The sequence below is a fragment of the Cryptomeria japonica genome, unplaced genomic scaffold, assembly GCF_030272615.1.
Source record: "Cryptomeria japonica unplaced genomic scaffold, Sugi_1.0 HiC_scaffold_69, whole genome shotgun sequence".
Classification (NCBI taxonomy): Eukaryota; Viridiplantae; Streptophyta; class Pinopsida; order Cupressales; family Cupressaceae; genus Cryptomeria; species Cryptomeria japonica.
In genome coordinates, this window is record NW_026728891.1 from 406374 (window position 1) to 419302 (window position 12929).

At 59.9% G+C, this 12929-nt stretch overlaps 1 non-coding gene across 1 annotated transcript; it reads right to left on the reverse strand.

Moving 5' to 3' along the window:
* Positions 1-6395: 6395 nt before the first annotated feature.
* Positions 6396-6514, reverse strand: LOC131863851 (5S ribosomal RNA). The gene has a single exon (XR_009362745.1). It is a non-coding gene; the product is annotated as a 5S ribosomal RNA (ribosomal RNA).
* Between the last annotated feature and the right edge of the window lie 6415 nt (positions 6515-12929).

A 12929-nucleotide genomic window follows, 5' to 3' on the forward strand; every position in this document is an offset into this window, starting at 1 on the left:
AAAGGTGCGCAATGCTGGTGCGAACCCGGGAGCGCTCCGATGTGTGCTCCAAGGTGCGGCGTGCACGAAGTCCGAGCCCGGTTTGCCCCGGGTGCGCACCTCGCGTGCACCTTCGCCGGGGTGAGCACCTTGGCTGGGTTGCGCGCCCTGGTGCGTACCAAGGAGCGCTCTGAAGTGTGCTCCAAGGTGCGGCGTGCACGAAGTCGGAGCCCGGTTTGCCCCGGGTGTGCACCTCGGGTGCGCACCTCGCGTGCACCTTCGCTGCGGTGGGCACCTTGGCTGGGTTGCGCGCCTTGGTGGGCACCATGCAGTGCACGAAGTCGGAGCCCGGTTTGCCCCGGGCGCGCACCTCCGCCAGGGTGGGCACCTTGGTGCGCACAACTTGCCTGGGCTGCGCACCAGGAAGGGCTCAAGATGGCACCCGCGTTCCGTTTTTTTCACTATCTTTCAGAACGGAAATTTTAAAATTTCGTTTTTTTTTGCCTTTTCTGGAAATTAGTGAAGGCAGCGCATCAAAGGTGCGCAACGCTGGTGCGAACCTGGGAGCGCTCCGATGTGTGCTCCAAGGTGCGGCGTGCACAAAGTCGGAGCCCGGTTTGCCCCGGGTGCGCCCTGGTGGGCACCATGGTGCGCACCAAGGAGCGCTCCGAAGTGTGCTCCAAGGTGCGGCCTGCACGAAGTCGGAGCCCGGTTTGCCCCGGGTGTGCACCTCGGGTGGGCACCTTGGTGCGCATGCCTTGCCTGGGCTGCGCACCAGGGCGGGCTCAAGATGGCACCCGCGTTCCTTTTTTTTCACTATCTTTCAAAACGGAAATTTTAAAATCTCATTTTTTTTTGCCTTTTTCTGGAAATTAGTGAAGGCAGCGCATCAAAGGTGCGCACCTCGCTGCCCACCACGGTGCGCAACGCCGGTGGGCACCCGGGAGTGCTTCGAAGTGTGCTCCAAGGTGTTGCGTGCACGTTGTCGGAGCCCGGTTTGCCCCGGGTGCGCACCTCGCGTGCACCTTCGTCGGGGTGGGCACCTTGGCTTGGTTTGCCCCGGCTGCGCTCCGAAGCGGGGTTATTGGAGCGCCGCCTCTTTTTTTGTCGGAGCGTTTGGTGGGGTTTCTCGCATTGGCTCTTCCGAGGCCCGGTTGCCACCCTGGCGCGCACGAAGTCGGAAGTAGGGTTAATTGCCCGGGTGCGCACCTTTGCCAGGGTGGCACCTTACCTGGGCTGCGCACCAGGGCGGGCTCAAGATGGCACGCGCGTTCCGTTTTTTTCACTATCTTTCAAAACGGAAATTTTAAAATCTCCTTTTTTTTTTGCCTTTTCTGGAAATTAGTGAAGGCAGCGCATCAAAGGTGCGCACCTCGCTGCCCACCTTGGTGTGCTCTGAGGTGCGCACCCGGGAGCGCTACGAAGTGTGCTCCAAGGTGCGGCGTGCACGTTGTCGGAGCCCGGTTTGCCCCGGGTGCGCACCTCGCCTGCACCTTGGCCGGGGTGGGCACCTTGGCTGGGTTTGCCCAGGGTGCGCTCCGAAGCGGGGTTACTGGAGCGCCCCCTCTTTTTTTGTCAGAGAGTTTGGTGGGGTTTCTCGCATTGGCTCTTCCCAGGCCCGGTTGTTGGGTGCGCTCCCACCCTGGCGCGCGCGAAGTTGGAAGTTGGGTTAATTGCCCGGGCGCGCACCTTCGCCAGGGTGGGCACCTTGGTGCGCAAACCTTGGCTGGGCTGCGCACCAGGGCGGGCTCAAGATGGCACCAGCATTCCCTTTTTCTCACTATCTTTCAAAACGGAAATTTTAAAATCTCGTTTTTTTTTTGCCTTTTATGGAAATTAGTGAAGGCATCGCATCAAAGGTGCGCACCTCGCTGCCCACCTTGGTGTGCTCCGAGGTGCCCACCACGGTGCGCAACGCCGGTGCGAACCCGGGAGCGCCCCGATGTGTGCTCCAAGGTGCGGCGTGCACGAAGTCGGACCCCGGTTTGCCCCGGGTGCGCACCTCGCGTGCACCTTGGTGCGCACACCTTGGCTGGGTTGCGCGGCCTGGTGGGCACCATGGTGCGCACCAAGGAGCGCTCCGAAGTGTGCTCCAAGGTGCGGCGTGCACGAAGTCGGAGCCCGGTTTGCCCCGGGTGCGCACCTTCGCCGCGGTGGGCACCATGGCGTGCACGAAGTCGGAGCCCGGTTTGCCCCGGGTGCGCACCTCGCGTGCACCTTCGCCGGGGTGGGCACCTCGGCTGGGTTGCGCGCCCTGGTGCGCACCAAGGAGCGCTCTGAAGTGTGCTCCAAGGTGCGGCGTGCACGAAGTCGGAGCCCGGTTTGCCCCGGGTGTGCACCTCGCGTGCACCTTCGCTGCGGTGGGCACCTTGGCTGGGTTGCGCGCCTTGGTGGGCACCATGCAGTGCACGAAGTCGGAGCCCGGTTTGCCCCGGGCGCGCACCTCCGCCAGGGTGGGCACCTTGGTGCGCACAACTTGCCTGGGCTGCGCACCAGGAAGGGCTCAAGATGGCACCCGCGTTCCGTTTTTTTCACTATCTTTCAGAACGGAAATTTTAAAATATCGTTTTTTTTTGCCTTTTCTGGAAATTAGTGAAGGCAGCGCATCAAAGGTGCGCAACGCTGGTGCGAACCTGGGAGCGCTCCGATGTGTGCTCCAAGGTGCGGCGTGCACGAAGTCGGACCCCGGTTTGCCCCGGGTGCGCACCTCGCGTGCACCTTGGTGCGCACACCTTGGCTGGGTTGCGCGCCCTGGTGGGCACCATGGTGCGCACCAAGGAGCGCTCCGAAGTGTGCTCCAAGGTGCGGCGTGCACGAAGTCGGAGCCCGGTTTGCCCCGGGTGCGCACCTCGCGTGCACCTTCGCCGCGGTGGGCACCATGGCGTGCACGAAGTCGGAGCCCGGTTTGCCCCGGGTGCGCACCTCGCGTGCACCTTCGCCGGGGTGGGCACCTTGGTGTGCAGACCTTGGCTGGGTTGCGCGCCCTGGTGGGCACCATGGTGCGCACCAAGGAGCGCTCCGAAGTGTGCTCCAAGGTGCGGCCTGCACGAAGTCGGAGCCCGGTTTGCCCCGGGTGTGCACCTCGGGTGGGCACCTTGGTGCGCATGCCTTGCCTGGGCTGCGCACCAGGGCGGGCTCAAGATGGCACCCGCGTTCCTTTTTTTTCACTATCTTTCAAAACGGAAATTTTAAAATCTCATTTTTTTTTGCCTTTTTCTGGAAATTAGTGAAGGCAGCGCATCAAAGGTGCGCACCTCGCTGCCCACCACGGTGCGCAACGCCGGTGGGCACCCGGGAGTGCTTCGAAGTGTGCTCCAAGGTGCTGCGTGCACGTTGTCGGAGCCCGGTTTGCCCCGGGTGCGCACCTCGCGTGCACCTTCGTCGGGGTGGGCACCTTGGCTGGGTTTGCCCCGGCTGCGCTCCGAAGCGGGGTTATTGGAGCGCCGCCTCTTTTTTTGTCGGAGCGTTTGGTGGGGTTTCTCGCATTGGCTCTTCCGAGGCCCGGTTGCCACCCTGGCGCGCACGAAGTCGGAAGTAGGGTTAATTGCCCGGGTGCGCACCTTTGCCAGGGTGGGCACCTTACCTGGGCTGCGCACCAGGGCGGGCTCAAGATGGCACGCGCGTTCCATTTTTTTCACTATCTTTCAAAACGGAAATTTTAAAATCTCCTTTTTTTTTTGCCTTTTCTGGAAATTAGTGAAGGCAGCGCATCAAAGGTGCGCACCTCGCTGCCCACCTTGGTGTGCTCTGAGGTGCGCACCCGGGAGCGCTACGAAGTGTGCTCCAAGGTGCGGCGTGCACGTTGTCGGAGCCCGGTTTGCCCCGGGTGCGCACCTCGCCTGCACCTTGGCCGGGGTGGGCACCTTGGCTGGGTTTGCCCAGGGTGCGCTCCGAAGCGGGGTTACTGGAGCGCCCCCTCTTTTTTTGTCAGAGCGTTTGGTGGGGTTTCTCGCATTGGCTCTTCCCAGGCCCGGTTGTTGGGTGCGCTCCCACCCTGGCGCGCGCGAAGTTGGAAGTTGGGTTAATTGCCCGGGCGCGCACCTTCGCCAGGGTGGGCACCTTGGTGCGCACACCTTGGCTGGGCTGCGCACCAGGGCGGGCTCAAGATGGCACCAGCATTCCCTTTTTCTCACTATCTTTCAAAACGGAAATTTTAAAATCTCGTTTTTTTTTTGCCTTTTATGGAAATTAGTGAAGGCATCGCATCAAAGGTGCGCACCTCGCTGCCCACCTTGGTGTGCTCCGAGGTGCCCACCACGGTGCGCAACGCCGGTGCGAACCCGGGAGCGCCCCGATGTGTGCTCCAAGGTGCGGCGTGCACGAAGTCGGACCCCGGTTTGCCCCGGGTGCGCACCTCGCGTGCACCTTGGTGCGCACACCTTGGCTGGGTTGCGCGGCCTGGTGGGCACCATGGTGCGCACCAAGGAGCGCTCCGAAGTGTGCTCCAAGGTGCGGCGTGCACGAAGTCGGAGCCCGGTTTGCCCCGGGTACGCACCTCGCGTGCACCTTCGCCGGGGTGGGCACCTCGGCTGGGTTGCGCGCCCTGGTGCGCACCAAGGAGCGCTCCGAAGTGTGCTCCAAGGTGCGGCGTGCACGAAGTCGGAGCCCGGTTTGCCCCGGGTGCGCACCTTCGCCGCGGTGCGCACCATGGCGTGCACGAAGTCGGAGCCCGGTTTGCCCCGGGTGCGCACCTCGCGTGCACCTTCGGCGGGGTTGCGCGCCCTGGTGGGCACCATGGTGCGCACCAAGGAGCGCTCCGAAGTGTGCTCCAAGGTGCGGCGTGCACGAAGTCGGAGCCCGGTTTGCCCCGGGTGCGCACCTCGCGTGCACCTTCGGCGGGGTTGCGCGCCCTGGTGGGCACCATGGTGCGCACCAAGGAGCGCTCCGAAGTGTGCTCCAAGGTGCGGCGTGCACGAAGTCGGAGCCCGGTTTGCCCCGGGTGCGCACCTCGCGTGCACCTTCGCCGCGGTGGGCACCATGGCGTGCACGAAGTCGGAGCCCGGTTTGCCCCGGGTGCGCACCTCGCGTGCACCTTCGCCGGGGTGGGCACCTCGGCTGGGTTGCGCGCCCTGGTGCGCACCAAGGAGCGCTCCGAAGTGTGCTCCAAGGTGCGGCGTGCACGAAGTCGGAGCCCGGTTTGCCCCGGGTGCGCACCTCGCGTGCACCTTCGCCAGGGTGGGCACCTCGGTGCGCACACCTTCTCAATGTTTTCTTGCCTTTTCTGGAAATTGGTGAAGGCAGCGCATCAAAGGTGCGCACCTCGGTGTGCTCCGAGGTGCGAACCCGAGAGCGCTCCGAGGTGCCCACGAAGTCGAAAGTCGGGTTAATTGCATTGTTTTCCCCGGGTGCGCTCCGAGGTGCGCAACATCGGCGCGCACCAAGGAGGGCTCCGAAGTGTGCTCCAAGGTGCGCACGATGGCGTGCACCTCTGGTGCGCACGATTCGGAGCTCGGTTTGACCGGGGTGCGCACACCTTGGCTGGGTTGCGCACCTTTTGTGCGCTCCAAGGTGCGCACGAAGTCGGAGCTCGGTTTGCCCCGGGTGCGCACCTTCGCCAGGGTGCGCACCTTGATGCGCACGCCTTGGCTGGGCTGCGCACCTTGGTGGGCGCCATGGTGCGCACCTTTCGTGCGCTCCAAGGTGCGCACGAAGTCGGAGCTCGGTTTGCCCCGGGTGCGCACCTTGGTGGGCGCCATGGTGCACTCCGAGGTGCCCAAGATTGGTGCGCACCAAGGAGCGCTCCGAAGTGCGCTCCAAGGTGCGCGCGAAGTCGAAAGTTGGGTTAATTGTCCGGTTTGCCTCGGGTGCGCACCTTGCGTGCACCTTCGCCAGGGTGGGCGCCTTGGTGCGCACACCTTGGCTGGGCTGCGCACACCTTGGCACCCGCGTTTCCTTCATTTTAAATTTTTTTTTTTTACAATCTCTCAAGTGGGAAATTCTATAATCTCAACTTTTTTTGCCTTTTCAGGAAACTTTTGAATGGAGCGCATCATTGGTGCGCTCCGAAGTGTGCTCCAAAGCTCTCTCCAGCTGCGTGCACCTGCCCCGGCCGCGCACCCGGCCCCGCCCAGCTTCGCTCACCTGTCCCGGGCGTCTGGTGCGGAACCTTAGAGTAAGAAACATCACCGTGCACCTTGGCCAACGTGCGCGACTCGACCGAGCGCGCACTGGCCGAGGTGCACACCGATTTCACCTGGGTGCGCGCGCAGCACCTCGGGCGCACCGGGGTGCGCGCACAACGCCCGGGTTGCACCGTGGCCTGTGTGCTCGGGGCGCCTCGGGTGCGCGCTCGGTGTCGCCCCCGCGCGCGCGGTAGTGCGGGCAGCGCACCCCGGCCCGGCCCGGCCCCGACGAGAACGCAAACGGGCAAAAGGTTTATTCAAATAGCATTGCGACGCCCGGCGAAAAACTAAAAAAGGGTGCAACACCGGGACTTCCCGGGAGGTCACCCATCCCAGTACTACTCCGGCCCAAGCGCGCTTAACTGCGGAGTTCTGATGGGATCCGATGCACTAACGCTGGTATGATCGCACCCGTTATGAGCTTGTCGCAGTGTGTACTTAGCAAACCGCGACCCACGTGCGAATCCACCCCGGCCACCCACCCCCGTCGAGGTGCACACCCTCCCTCGCGAAGTGCGCCCCGTTCGCCAAGTGTGAGCCCTGCCCGGGTGCGCGCACCTTGCTAGGGCGTCGGGTGTGCACCCGGCCCGGCCTACGTGCGTGCACCTGGAGGGGGCGTCGTGTGCGTGCAGTGTCCCGTCTGCAACGCGGTGCCCACACACCACCTCGGGCGCAACGACCTGCGCTCACATGTGGGCCGAGTGCACCTTGGTGCATGTTCGGGGCGCCTCGGGTGCACGCTCGATCTTGCCCCGGTGCACCAAGGCGCTCGGTTTGCCCCGGGTGCGCACTTGGTGCAAGGTGGGCACCCAAAATAGGGATCAAGCACCAAAACACAAGTTTCGGGATGCAAAATGGGACCCAAGGACCACAAATGCGTTCCAAGACCCATGATGGGTCCACGAGAACAAAAATGTGTTCCGAGACTTAATAAACAAATATTGGGTTTTAGGAGAAGAAACATGCTCTGATGCCCAAAACGAGAATCGACCCCGAAAAGGCCACAGGCCAAAAGTGGGATGCGAGACAAAAAAAAATGGGACCCGAGGACCAAAATTGGGTTCCCAGGTCGAAGACAGGGCAACCGGACAAGAAACGACCTCTAAGGCTCGAAATGAGTCCCGACGACTAAAACTTGACAAGAAGCACCCATCAGGCACCCAACTCGACACCCATGGGATGCCGACCCACCCGGGCTTCCACCTAGCACACCTTGGCACCCACCCACCCTCGCACCCAACCTCGCACCCAACTTAGCACCTTTGAACCCACATTGGCACTCACCCTGACCCTGGCACCTTGGAACCCACATTGGCACTCACCTTGACCCTGGCACCCACCTTTGCACTCACCTTGGGACCCACCCTGGCTCCCACCTCGGCACCCACCCAGACACCCACCTTGGTTCCTTGGCACCCACCTTGGATCCTTGGCACCCACCCCGACACCCACCTTGGCACGCAACTTGGCTACTTGCCACCCACCTTGGCTCCTTGACGCCCACCCCGACAACCACCCCGTGACCTACCCTGGCTAGGGTTGGTGCACACCCACCCTGGTGCCCACCTTGGCACCCACCCTATGACCCACCTTGGCACGCACCTTAGTACCCACCCCGTTACCCACCCTAGGACCCACCCCGTGACCCACCTTGGCCAGGGTGGGTGCACCCACCCTGGTGCCCACCTTGGCACCCACCCATCCTAGCACCCAGCCTGTGACCGGGCTTGGAACCCAACCTTGCACCCGCACCCGTCTTGGCCAGTGTGGGTGCGCACCCATCCTGGCACCCACGTTGTGACACACCCTTTAACCCACGCACCCTAGCACCCACGTTGGCACCCACCTTGGAACCCAACCTAGCAACTTGGCACCCACCCCGTGACCCACCTTGGCATCCACCATAGCAGTCGCCGACTTGGCACCCACCTCGGCACCCACCTTGACACTTGTGGACCCACCTTGCCACTCACCCTAGCATCGACCCATCCTAGCACCCACCCTGGCACCTTTGCACCCTAGCACTCACCCATCCTAGCACCTAACCTGTGACCCACCTTGACACTCACCCTCGCACCCACCTTGGAACCCAACCTAGCACCCACCCACCCTGACACCAACCCTAGCACCTACCCACCCTTGCACCCACCCTGTGACCCATCTTGGCACCCACCCATCCTACCACTCAACCTATCACCCACCTTCTCACCCACCTTGGCATCCACCTTAGCACCCACCCACACTGGCACCTTGGCACCCACCTCGGGCAAGGTGGGTGCACACCCACCCTGGCACCCAATTTAGAACCCACCGAGCATGTTACCCACCTTGGCACCCACATTGCAGCCCACCCTAGTACCCACCCTATGACCCACATTGGCATCCACACCCTAGCACCCAGGCACCTCGACACCCGCCTTGACACCCACCCTAGCACTGAACCTGTGACCCACCTTGGAACTCACCCTAGAACCCACCCACCCTGTGAACCACCTTGGCATCCACCTTAGCACCCACCCACCTTGGCACCCACTCTAGCACTCACCCATCCTAACACCCAACTTGTTACCCACCTTGGCACCCGCCCTCGCGTCCACCTTGAAACCCACCCTAGCACCCACCCACGCAGGAGCCCACCTTGGCACCCAACCTAACACCCACGCATCCTGGCACCCAACTTGTGACCCACCTTGGAACCCACCCTAGTACCCACCTTTGAACCCACTATATCACCAACCCACCTTGGCACCCACCCTATGACCCTCTTTGGAATCCACCCTAGCACGCACCCACCCTGGCACCCACCATGGAGCGCACCCTAGCACCCACCCACCTCGGCACGCACCTCAACACCCACCTTGGTGTGCGCACTGCGCCAACCTCTCAAAGACCCTATGTGGTGCGCTCCAAAGTGTACACCTTTGGTGCGCTCCAAGGTGCGCACCTTTGGTGCACACCGAGGTGCACACCAAAGTGTGCACCGAGGTGAGCACCAAAGTGCACTCCAGGGTGCACACCAAGGCGTGCACCTTTGGTGCGGTCAATGCAAACGAATTCGGAAGTTGGGGTCGATGTCCTAATCGCTGCTGCAGACTACACGTATGAGAATCGGACAAATAGCTTTATATAGGGGAGGTGTTGCGTTTGATGGGTCGACTCCCCTGGTTGTGTGCACTGCACCAACTTCAAAGACCCTGTCTTGTTTAAGAAGTCAAAAGTTGGGGTGGATGTCCTAATCATTGCTGCAGTCTACGCATGTATGAGAATCAGACAAATAGCTTATATAGGGGAGGTGTTGCATTCGGTGGGTTGACTCCCCTGGTTGTGCGCACTGCGCCAACCTCAAAGACCCCGCATAGCAGAAGAAGTCGGAAGTCGGATTTTGGTGAGCACCAAGGCGTGCACCTTTGGTGCGGTCAACGCAGACGAATTCAGAAGTTGGGGTGGATGTCCTAATCGTTGTTGCAGGCTACACATGTATGAGAATCAGACAAATAGCTTATATAGGGGAGGTGTTGGGTTTGATGGGTCAACTCCCTTGGTTGTGCGCATTACGCCAACCTCAAAGACCTTGTTTTCGTTAAGAAGTCAAAAGTTGGGGTCAATGTCCTAATGGCTCCTGCAGGCTACACATGTATGAGAATCGGACAAATAGCTTATATAGGGGAGGTGTTGGGTTTGATGGGTCGACTCCCCTGGTTGTGCGCATTACGTCAACCTCAAAGACCTTGTTTTCGTTAAGAAGTCAAAAGTTGGGGTCGATGTCCTAATTGCTCCTGTAGACTACACATGTATGAGAATCAGACAAATAGCTTATATAGGGGAGGTGTTGGGTTTGATGGGTTGACTCCCCTAGTTGTTCGCATTACACCAACCTCAAAGACCTTGTTTTCGTTTAGAAGCCGAAAGTTGGGGTCGATGTCCTAATTGCTCCTGCAGGCTACGCATGTATGAGAATCAGACAAATAGCTTATATAGGGGAGGTGTTGGGTTTGATGGGTCGACTCCCCTGGTTGTGCGCATTGCGCCAACCTCAAAGACCCTGCATTGCGGATGAAGTCGAAAGTCAGAGTTTGGTGTGCTACAAGGTGTGGTCGAAGGTGCTCACCTAGGTGTGCACCTTTGGAGCACAGGAAAAGTGCCCTCCAAAAGTGCGCACCTTTGGAGTGCACAAAAGTGCCCTCCAAAAGTGCGCACCTTTGGAGCGCAGAAAAGTGCCCTCCAAAAAGTGCCCTCCAAAAGTGCGCACCTTTGGAGCGCAGAAAAGTGCCCTCCAAAAAGTGCCCTCCAAAAGTGCGCACCTTTGGAGCGCAGAAAAGTGCCCTCCAAAAAGTGCCCTCCAAAAGTGCGCACCTTTGGAGCGCAGAAAAGTGCCCTCCAAAAAGTGCCCTCCAAAAGTGCGCACCTTTGGAGCGCAGAAAAGTGCCCTCCAAAAAGTGCCCTCCAAAAGTGCGCACCTTTGGAGCGCAGAAAAGTGCCCTCCAAAAAGTGCCCTCCAAAAGTGCGCACCTTTGGAGCGCAGAAAAGTGCCCTCCAAAAAGTGCCCTCCAAAAGTGCGCACCTTTGGAGCGCAGAAAAGTGCCCTCCAAAAAGTGCCCTCCAAAAGTGCGCACCTTTGGAGCGCAGAAAAGTGCCCTCCAAAAAGTGCCCTCCAAAAGTGCGCACCTTTGGAGCGCAGAAAAGTGCCCTCCAAAAAGTGCCCTCCAAAAGTGCGCACCTTTGGAGCGCAGAAAAGTGCCCTCCAAAAAGTGCCCTCCAAAAGTGCGCACCTTTGGAGCGCAGAAAAGTGCCCTCCAAAAGTGCGCACCTTTGGAGCGCACAAAAGTGCCCTCCAAAAGTGCGCACTTTTGGTGCGCACCAAGGCGCTGGTTCGGTCGTTGCAGGCGAGTTCGGAAGTTGGGGTCGATGTCCTGAGCGGAGGTGCAAACTACACAGGTGTCGGAATCGGACAAATAGCTTATATAGGGGAGGTGTATGCTTCGATGGGTCGACTCCCCAGGTTGAGCGCACCGCGCCAACCTCAAAGACCCTACGGTATGGATGAAGTCGGAAGTTGGGTCCGATGACCGATTCGATTAGTAGGTATGCTCATGAGGTCGGAATTTGGGTCCGATGACCTGCCATGTGCAGGAAGGCGAATGTTGACACTGTGCGTTGCAAGGTGCACACCAAGGCGCTGGTGCGGTCTTTTTAGTCGAGTTCGGAAGTTGGGGTCGATGTCCTGATCGGAGGTGCAAGCTACACAGGTGTGGGAATCGGACAAATAGCTTATATAGGGGAGGTGTATGCTTCGTTGGGTCGACTCCCCGGGTTGAGCGCACCGCGCCAACCTCAAAGACCCTACGGTATGGATGAAGTCGGAAGTTGGGTCCGATGACCGATTCGATATGTAGGCATACTCGCGAGGTCGGAATTTGGGTCCGATGACCTGCCACGTGCAGGAAGGCGAATGTTGGCACTGTGCGTTGCAAGGTGCGCACCAAGGCGCTGGTTCGGTCGTTGGAGGCGAGTTCGGAAGTTGGGGTCGATGTCTTGATCGGAGGTGCAAACTACACAGGTGTGGGAATCGGACAAATAGCTTATATAGGGGAGGTGTATGCTTCGTTGGGTCGACTCCCCGGGTTGAGCGCACCGCGCCAACCTCAAAGACCCTACGGTATGGATGAAGTCGGAAGTTGGGTCCGATGACCGATTCGATATGTAGGCATACTCGCGAGGTCGGAATTTGGGTCCGATGACCTGCCATGTGCAGGAAGGCGAATGTTGGGACTGTGCGTCGCAAGGTGCGCACCAAGGCGCTGGTGCCGTCGTTGCAGTCGAGTTCGGAAGTTGGGGTCGATGTCCTGGTCAGAGGTGCAAACTACACAGGTGTGGGAATCGGACAAATAGCTTATATAGGGGAGGTGTATGCTTCGATGGGTCGACTCCCTGGGTTGAGCGCACCGCGCCAACCTCAAAGACCCTACAGTATGGATGAAGTCGGAAGTTGGGTCCGATGACCGATTCGATACGTAGGCATATTGGCGAGGTCTGAATTTGTGTCCGATGACCTGCCATGCGCAGGAAGGCGGAATTTGGGTCCGATGACCGAGTTGATGGCGTGCCATGCGCAGAAAGGCGGAATTTGGGTCCGATGACCGAGTTGATGTTGATGGCCCGCCATGCACAGGAAGGCGGAATTTGGGTCCGATGACCGATTTGAAGGCGTGCCATACGCAAAAAGGCGGAGTTTGGGTCCGATGACCGAGTTGATATTGATGGCCCGCCATGCGCAGGAAGGCGGAATTTGGGTCCGATGACCTGACATACGCATGGAGTCCGACTCGGGGGCCGATGTTCGATTCGATGACTTGCATTGTGGGTAAAGTCGGAAGTTGTGGTCTTTGACCCGATTCGATGACCAGACTTCGGCTGCTTGAGAATCGGACAAATAACTTATATAGGGGAGGTAGTGTTCTCGAGCATCCTCCCCCCGTGCCCGTTTATGTCGATTGATGCTGGTGCTCGACTGGTTGGAGCGCTCGGATGCAAAAATCTTGCACCAGGATTTATCGATTGTGATGGACACGGCAAGTCTCCTGATTGCTATGCAGGAGCTCATCGTGAATCTCTATGCGGCCTTGGTATGGACTCGACCTGCGGAATGGTTCGGCAATGGTAGTCGCTCCAACACGTCCTTGCAATGGCCACAGAGGTGATTCGACTAGAGCTCCAGTCTAGCTTTTGGGTTGCTTGGCGGACTGGTATAGCCGCGATCGAGTTCCGGCCATGAACGTTTTAGATAGCTCTTGGGCTTTCTGGGACGGAAGTCGGAAGTTTGGGCTGTTG